Consider the following 8023-nt stretch of genomic DNA (forward strand, 5'->3'; position numbering starts at 1 on the left):
AAGGAAGGAAGGAAGGAAGGGAGGGAGGGAGGGAGGGAGGGAGGGAGGAGAGAGAGAGATAGAGAAAGAAAGAAAGAAAGGAAAGAAAAGAAGAAAGAAAGAGAAAGAGAAAGAAAGAAAAGAAATAAAGAAAAGAAAGAAAGAAGAAAGAAAGAAAAGAAAGAAAGAGAAATCTATGATTCTATGATTCCTCTGCCTCAGGCAAAAGTTTAGGATGACTAGATTTAGTAATATTTGGGACATACTTATTCTAAAAATTGATTCATCATTTATTTGAAATTCAAATTTAACTGGGTGTTCTGTACTGTATCAGGCAAGCCTACAACAGTTAAAATATAGTTGAGAGGGCCAGGCGTGGTGTCTCATGCCTGTAATCCCAGCACTTTGGGAGGCCGAGGCAGCTGGATACCTGAGGTCAGGAGTTCAAGACCAGCCATGGACAATGTGGCAAAACCCCGTCTCTACTAAAAATACAAAAAGTAGCTGGGTGTGGTAGCCCACGCCTGTAATCCCAGCTATTTGAGATGCTGAGACAGGAGAATCACTTGAATCCGGGAGGTGGAGGTTGCAGTGAGCCGAGATCGTGCCACTGCACTCCAGCCTGGTGACAGAGGGAGACTCCATCTCAAAAAAAAAAAAAAAAAGTTGAGAGGAGATTAGCTACGCTTGGCTCTGTCCCTTAGCCAAGGAGCAAGCAGGGACAAGGAGAATGGGGCTTCTGCACCCCTGGATCTCTCTGTGTCCTCCCGCAGCGGAGCAGCAAAAGACTCCACCATCCCAGCTTCTCTCTCCCGTTGTTAGATACAGCAAACTAAATCCTCTCCAGCTCTTTCTAGGCAGAAAAGCTCACATTTATATCTGATTTGGCCTCATTTTCCATTAGCGTTTTTTTAAACTCCCTTTCACTACAGAGAGACAGTTCTTTTTCTTTTCCTGTGGAATTAAGTTCTAACATATGACCAAGGAGGTAGCTCTCTCCTCAACAGAAAGTCTGAGCATTGTATACATTGGAATAAAATTAGCTCTGTGAGGGTGACGTATCCAGCACCTCAGTGAAAATAAGAACACTCTGAATCGAAAACCAGGATTGGCCTGAAAAAGGAAAAGGAAGAAAATCACATCTATAAAGCATTTGATAGCTTATACAATTTTTTAAGTGAAAATTTTGGGGGTTTTCTTTGGTTTGGCTTAAGTTTTACAAACAGTCCATCGAAGGAGGTATTATATGAGTTTCATTTTACAGGTAAGGAACTTGGCTTAGAAATATTAAGTGATTTACCCCACTCTCACAGCTAATAAATAGTGACTTACACCACCCACCTAACTAGTAAATAGTGGCTTATCCAACTCACTCAGCTAGTAAATAGTGACTTACCCAACTCACCCAGCTGGTCAATGGAAGAACCAGGACTGGAATCCAAGCCCTTAACCAAACTTAGCTTGTTCTTTTCACCCCTGCCACTGCTGTTTAAGTGCTTTTCTTCCAGGAGGAAGTCACATATATACAGGGTCTCTGTGGGCTTTGATGCTTTCAGCAGAATGGGAGCATGCCTGTCTCTACCATCTCTACTCAGACAGTTGACTTTGTGCATTCTTATTATTTTAGGGCTCTCCAGAAAGCCACAACCCAGAGGCATATGGAACTTGCTGGTAAAAATCAACCAGCGTGATTAGTGTTATTTCAACAGTTGAGGAGACTGCCCTTCCAATCGTCAAAGCTAGAGTCCAGACATTCAGGGAAGCCACTGCTTGAATCCTCTCTCACCAGCGATTAGGCTGTGCTCAGCCCAGGCAGCTCAGGAAATAGTATGAGAAAAACTTAAACTCAGAATACATAGTGACTGTGGGGAAAACAGCGCATGCTGTTCTTTCCCTCTTCTGTTGCTGATATGGGGACACATTCTATGAGTGTTTGATCAGTGACTAGTAATAACTCGATGGCCACAGGTCAATTCAGCCCTGTGGTCTCTAGCTAGATAGCCTAGGCTGGCTTACAGGGGTTGTTGGTGCCAGAAGCTAGAAAACTGACCAGGACTCACATTATGTATGTTTCACCATAATGCTCTGAAAATGATCAACCAGTGTGAAGAATCTGACTACTGAATAGCATTGTTGTCTTTTACATGGATAGCCTAAAATGGTTTTCATTTGCATTCAAAAGTATGTGATACTGATTTTTATCTTAGTTTAATTAATTTTTTTTGTTTTATTTTTTGTTTTGTTTTGTTTTGTTTTTTAGACAGGGTCTCACTCTGTCACTCAGGCTGGAGCACAGTGGCACACTCACGGCTCACTGTAGCTTCCACCTCTTGGGCTCAAGCGATCCTCCCACCTCAGCCTCCCTAGTAGCTGGAACCACAGGTGTGTGCCACCACACCCAGCTAATTTTTGTATTTTTGGTAGAGATGGGGTATCGCCATGTTAGTTTAATTTTTACGTATTTATTTAGCACCTATGAAATAAATTGCTCTCATTCCCTGTATCCTGTGTGTCTAATATTGGTATGTGTTCATTTATATTGGTTTATATATGTATACACATTTGGATCACTTGTGGGGAAGAAGAATGCAAACTACTGAATCTACATTGGACAAATGAGAAAATACGTACTAGCTGAGATTATGGGCGATTTTGTTTCTTTCACTCTCGCAAATACCAAATCCATTAAAAAAATGAAAGAAAAAAAATCTTTATTGCCCAAACATCCATGTCAAAACAAATCTCCCCAAATGCCTCACAGTCTCTTGCTGGCTGTTGACAAACAACGTACGTTAACATAATCGAGATAATTAAGGGCGGTACCAGGTACTGTTACCCTGCAGTCTTCTGCAGTTCAGAGACTTCCAATTTCCGCTCTGTCCTAACAGCCTGAAGCCTGGAGATTAACACCTACAAAGTGTGGTGGCGTGAATAGAGATGAGGGGAGAGAGACAGGCTGCTTCCTTTGATTAAAACATTAGAAGAATAATTATTACAGTAGTGAAATGACCTAAGCTGTCTGTTAAGTTTTTTTTTTTCCTCCTCCAGTTCACTACGTTATCTCTGAAACTTTTCTTTATTCTTCCATATGGCAAATTACTGTCATTGGAAATCTTATATACTTCAAGTTGAGAACATTTTGTATGGATTGAGTTAGTGGCCCCCAAGACAGGGTAATTTTCATTGTTGCTGAGGAGAGGAGAATATTACTTCTGGAGACCCAGCAGGCATTTTATTAAACAATTGTACCAGCTGGAAACAAATTATTGCCTTTATTCCAAGCTACCATTTAGGAGTTGGATGCTTTCCTTTCAGTGGGAAGTAAGTGTTCGGACAGCTAGGGTTCGTCAACAGCTAGAGCTCATCTGTTAGTGGATTTCTTAGCAGGCCAACCTAGACCTAGTCAGGACCAGCTTTGAGGCCATTGGCTGCTGTTTTTACACCAAGGCTGTGATTACATTTAACTTAGAAACTGATTTCACTGTATCTCCTTTCCCTGTCTAAGGCTCTAAAATATTTATGAAGTCACAGAGGGAGGGAGACACACATATTGGGCAAGATTCAAATACAATATTAATGCACGCCTACTTCAGCTGTGGTTTCTACAAAACTATTACATATATAGACTAGTGCTATAGCCTCTGGGGCCCACCTCTGGTATGAGGTAAGAGAAGAAGCAGATACTACATTTTTGCGAAGGACAAAGAAATGCTGGTCATTATTTCCAAAGGCTTTGTGATCCAATGCTTGATTCTGTTCAAAAACATGCATCAGCCAAAAGTAGCATAGACAGTGTTATCAGCTAATATCTTCATTCTGTATTTTAGTAGGAAAATTAAGTACATCGGGACAGTGTAATTTGGAAGGGTGGAGATAGCCACATAATTTCCAGGGCAGGGAAAAGAGTGCTCTTTGGTGCATTTTTGGTGGAACTGATCTGTTCTGGCAGTGACTTCTAGCTTCCTTTTTCTTTTTTTTTTAAATAGAAAAATACAGCCCAAGACCCTGAAAGTTGAGAATGACTAATGGAAACACTGCCTATTTCTTTCTTATTAGAATTTACTTACTGCTAGCTTCTTGCTGGATACCTGCTTATTAGAAAAATTAAATGCCGGCCAGGCGCGGGGGCTCACGCCTATAATCCCAGCACTTTGAGAGGCCGAGGCAGGTGGATCACGAGGTCAGGAGATGGAGACCATCCTGGCTAATACGGTGAAACTCCGTCTCTACTAAAAATACAAAAAAATTAGCTGGGCGTGGTGGCGGGCACCTGTGGTCCCAGCTACTGGGGAGGCTGAGGCAGGAGAATGGGGTGAACCCGGGAGGCAGAGCTTGTAGTGAGCCGAGATCACGCCACTCCATTCCAGCCTGGGCAACGGAGCAAGGCTCCATCTCAAAAAAAAAAAAAAAAAAAAAAAAAATTCTGGGGGCAGAGAGGGTCTTTTGGTTGTTTCATTTCTCCAAAATCTGCTGTGCCTTTGACCTGATTAATTACATTTAAAAAACCCTCTGTGCAATTGTGTGAGTCAGGAACCCAGATAATTTTCTCAACCAAATCATCCTCCTCTATCCTCTCCTAGGTCCACTCTCGCCTTGTAGCTTCTCAAGGGAGACAGAAGTCAATTCTCGGTAAACCACCAGCTTTTTCTAAGATGATAAAACCGAGACAAAACTAAAACTTTGGACTAGATTAAGTGGGAAGGGAGAATAGGAGAACCTTGCCCTTTAGATTACAGTTTCAGGAAATTAGCCAGATAGAATCCCCTTCCAGAAGCTCAGAAGCTAGCTACCAGTAGAGGTGTTCCCACTGTTTTGAGCATAGTGGAAGGATGGAGCTGAGTTTGGTGGCAGTCCCTTAATTTTTTCTCTGTGAAACACAAGCCAAGTCCCTGGTGAGAGATTGTGACCACCTCTGCTATGGTTTGAATGTGTTACTGAAATTTTATGGGTGGAAAAACTTCAACCCCAAATTTATATATTGGTGATATTCAGAGGTGGAACTTTGGGAAAGTTATAAGAGTTCAATAAGATCATCATGATGAGGGACCCATGATGAGACTGATGGCTGTATAAGAAGAAGAGAGAACTGAGCTGGCATGCATGCTCTTGCCCTTGCACCACGTGATGCCCTTTACCATCTGCATTATGATTCAGCTGAAGGCTCTCTTCAGATGCCAGTGCCATGCTTTTGGATTTCCCAGCCTCCAGAACGGCAAGAAATAAACTAGAAAGAAACTTATTTTTTCTTTCCTCTTATTCTTCTTCCTCTTCCTCCTTCTCCTCATCTTCTTCTCCTTCCTCTTCCTCTTCTCTTTCCTCTTCTCCTTCCTTTTCTCCTCCTTCTTGTTTTCCTCCTCCTCCTCTTCCTCCTCCTCCTCTTCCTCCTCCTTTGCTTCCTTCTCCTCCTCCTTCTCTTCTTCTCCTTCTTTTTCCTCTTCTTTTTCCTATTCTCCTTCCTCTCCTTTTCCTTCTTCTTTTCCTCTTTCTCTTCCCTCTTCTCCTTCCTCCACTATTATTTCTCCTTCTCCTCCTCCTTCTTCCTCCTCTTCCTCTTCCTCCTCCTCTTCTTCCTCTTCTTCTTCATCATCATTGTCATCATCATCATCATTGTCATTGTCATCCTCCCCTTCTTCTTCTTTTTCCAAGACAGTGTCTTACTGTGTCACCCAGACTGGAGTGCAATCATGGCTCACTGTAGCCTTGAACTTCTGGGCTCAGGAAATCCTCCTGCCTCAGCCTCCTGAGTAGCTGAGATCACAGGTGTGTGCCACTGTCCCCAGCTTATTTTTTAAGTTTTTTGTAGGGATGGGGTCTTGCTATGTTGCCCAGGCTGGTTTCAAACTCCTGAGATCAACTGATCTTCCCACCTTAGCTTCCCAAGCTATTGGGATTACAGGTGTGGCCAATACATTTATTTTCTTTATAAATTACCCAGTCTCAGGTATTCAGCTATAGCAATGGCAAACATAATAAAATAACCTCCTGCTCTATTTAATTTGGCTGATTTATTGGTCCCATGAGGACATTCCCTTCCTCTCTGCCTGCAGTCCCTCCTCCTAAGCAAACAACACTTCCTCAGGAAACCAAGAGAGATGCTTCTTGCCTTTTACAGAAACAAAAGAGGAGTTGACATCAGGTCTGTGTGATAGGGCCGGTGAGATCTTGGTATGTGGAGGAACAGAATTGCAGAAGCTCAATACAAGTGAGCATCTGTATGTGTGGAGGTGTTTGAAATTTAACAAAAAATCAATTTCAACAACTGATTACCTGTTTGTTTCATGTGGCTGCTGTAACTGATGACCACTAACTGGTGGCTTAAAACAACAGAAACTTATTCTCACAACTCTGGAGCTAGAAGTTTAAAATCAAAGTGTCAACAGAGCTGTGAAGGCTCCAAGGAAGAATCTGTGCTTGGCTCTTCCAGTTTTTGGTGAATGTTGACATTCTCTGGCTTGTAGCTGTATCACCCCAGTCTCTGCCTCTATCTTTCTATCACCTTTTTCTCTTTGTGTCTCTATTAAGGATACCTGTCGGCCAGGCGCGGTGGCTCAAGCCTGTAATCCCAAGCACTTTGGGAGGCCAAGATGGGCGGATCACGAGGTCAGGAGATCGAGACCATCCTGGCTAACACGGTGAAACCCCGTCTACTAAAATACAAAAAAAATTAGCCGGGCGAGGTGGCGGGAGCCTGTAGTCCCAGCTACTCGGGAGGCTGAGGCAGGAGAATGGCGTGAACCTGGGAGGCGGGGCTTGCAGTGAGCTGAGATCTGGCCACTGCACTCCAGCCTGGGCAACACAGCCAGACTCTGTCTCAAAGAAAAAAAAAAAAAAAAAAAGAATACTTGTCATTGAATTTAGGGCACATCTGGATAATCCAGAATGATCTCCTCCTCTCAAGGTCCTTAACTTAATTGTACATGCAAAGACCCTTTACCCAAATAGGTAACATTCACAGGTTCTGGAGATTAAAACGTGGACATATCTTTTTTGGGGCCACTATTCAGCTCACTACAGTACCCCCACACTGATGTTTGCTCATATAAGAAAGTACTTGGAAGAGATGTACTATTATAAATTGGTTGGTTGATCTGCATAAATGTATTTCTTTACTTATATGTTTCAATTTGTTCCAGAAAGGTTTTTTAAAAATGTTTTTTAATTTTAAAAATTATTTCAATAATTTTGGAGGAACAGGTGGTTTTCAGTTACATGGATAAGTTCTTTAGTGGTGATTTCTGAGATTTTGGTGCACTCATCACCTGACCCATGTACACCGTACCCAATGTGTAGTCTTTTATTCCTCACCCTTCTCCCACCCTTTCCCTCAAGTCCCCAGAGTCCATTATATCATTCTTATGCCTTTGCATCCTCATAGCTTAGCTTCTACTTAGAAGTGAAAACATGGAATATTTGATTTTCCATTCTTGAGTTGCTGCAAATGCCGTTATTTTGTTCCTTGTTATAGCTGAGTAGTATTCCATGGTGGATACATACCACATTTTCCCTATTTACTCATTGGTTGATGGGCATTTAGGTTGGTTCCATATTTTTGCAATTGCAAATTGTGCTGCTATAAACGTGCATGTGCAAGTGTCTTTTTTATATAATTACTTATTTTCCTTTGGCTAGATACCCCATAGTGGGATTGCTGGATCAAATGCTAATTCTATTTTCAGTTCTTTAAGAAATCTCCACATTGTTTTTCATAATGGTTGTACTAGTTCTCATTTCCACCAGCAGTATAAAGTGTTCCCTTTTCACCACATTCAGACCAATATCTTTTTTTTTTTTATTATCGCCATTCTTGAAGGAGTAAGGTGGTATCTCATTGTGGTTTTAATTTGCATTTCCCTGATAATTAGTGATGTTGAGAATTTTTTTCATATGTTTCTTGGCCATTTGTATATCTTCTTTTGATAATTGTTTATTAATGTCCTTTGCCCACTTTTTGATGAGATTGTTTTTTTTTTCCTTGCTGATTTGTTTGAGTTCATTGTAGATTCTGGATATTAGTCTTTTGTTGGATGAAAAAGGCTTTAAGATA

The sequence above is a fragment of the Mandrillus leucophaeus genome, unplaced genomic scaffold (genome assembly GCF_000951045.1).
Source record: "Mandrillus leucophaeus isolate KB7577 unplaced genomic scaffold, Mleu.le_1.0 Scaffold56, whole genome shotgun sequence".
NCBI classification, from domain to species: domain Eukaryota; kingdom Metazoa; phylum Chordata; class Mammalia; order Primates; family Cercopithecidae; genus Mandrillus; species Mandrillus leucophaeus.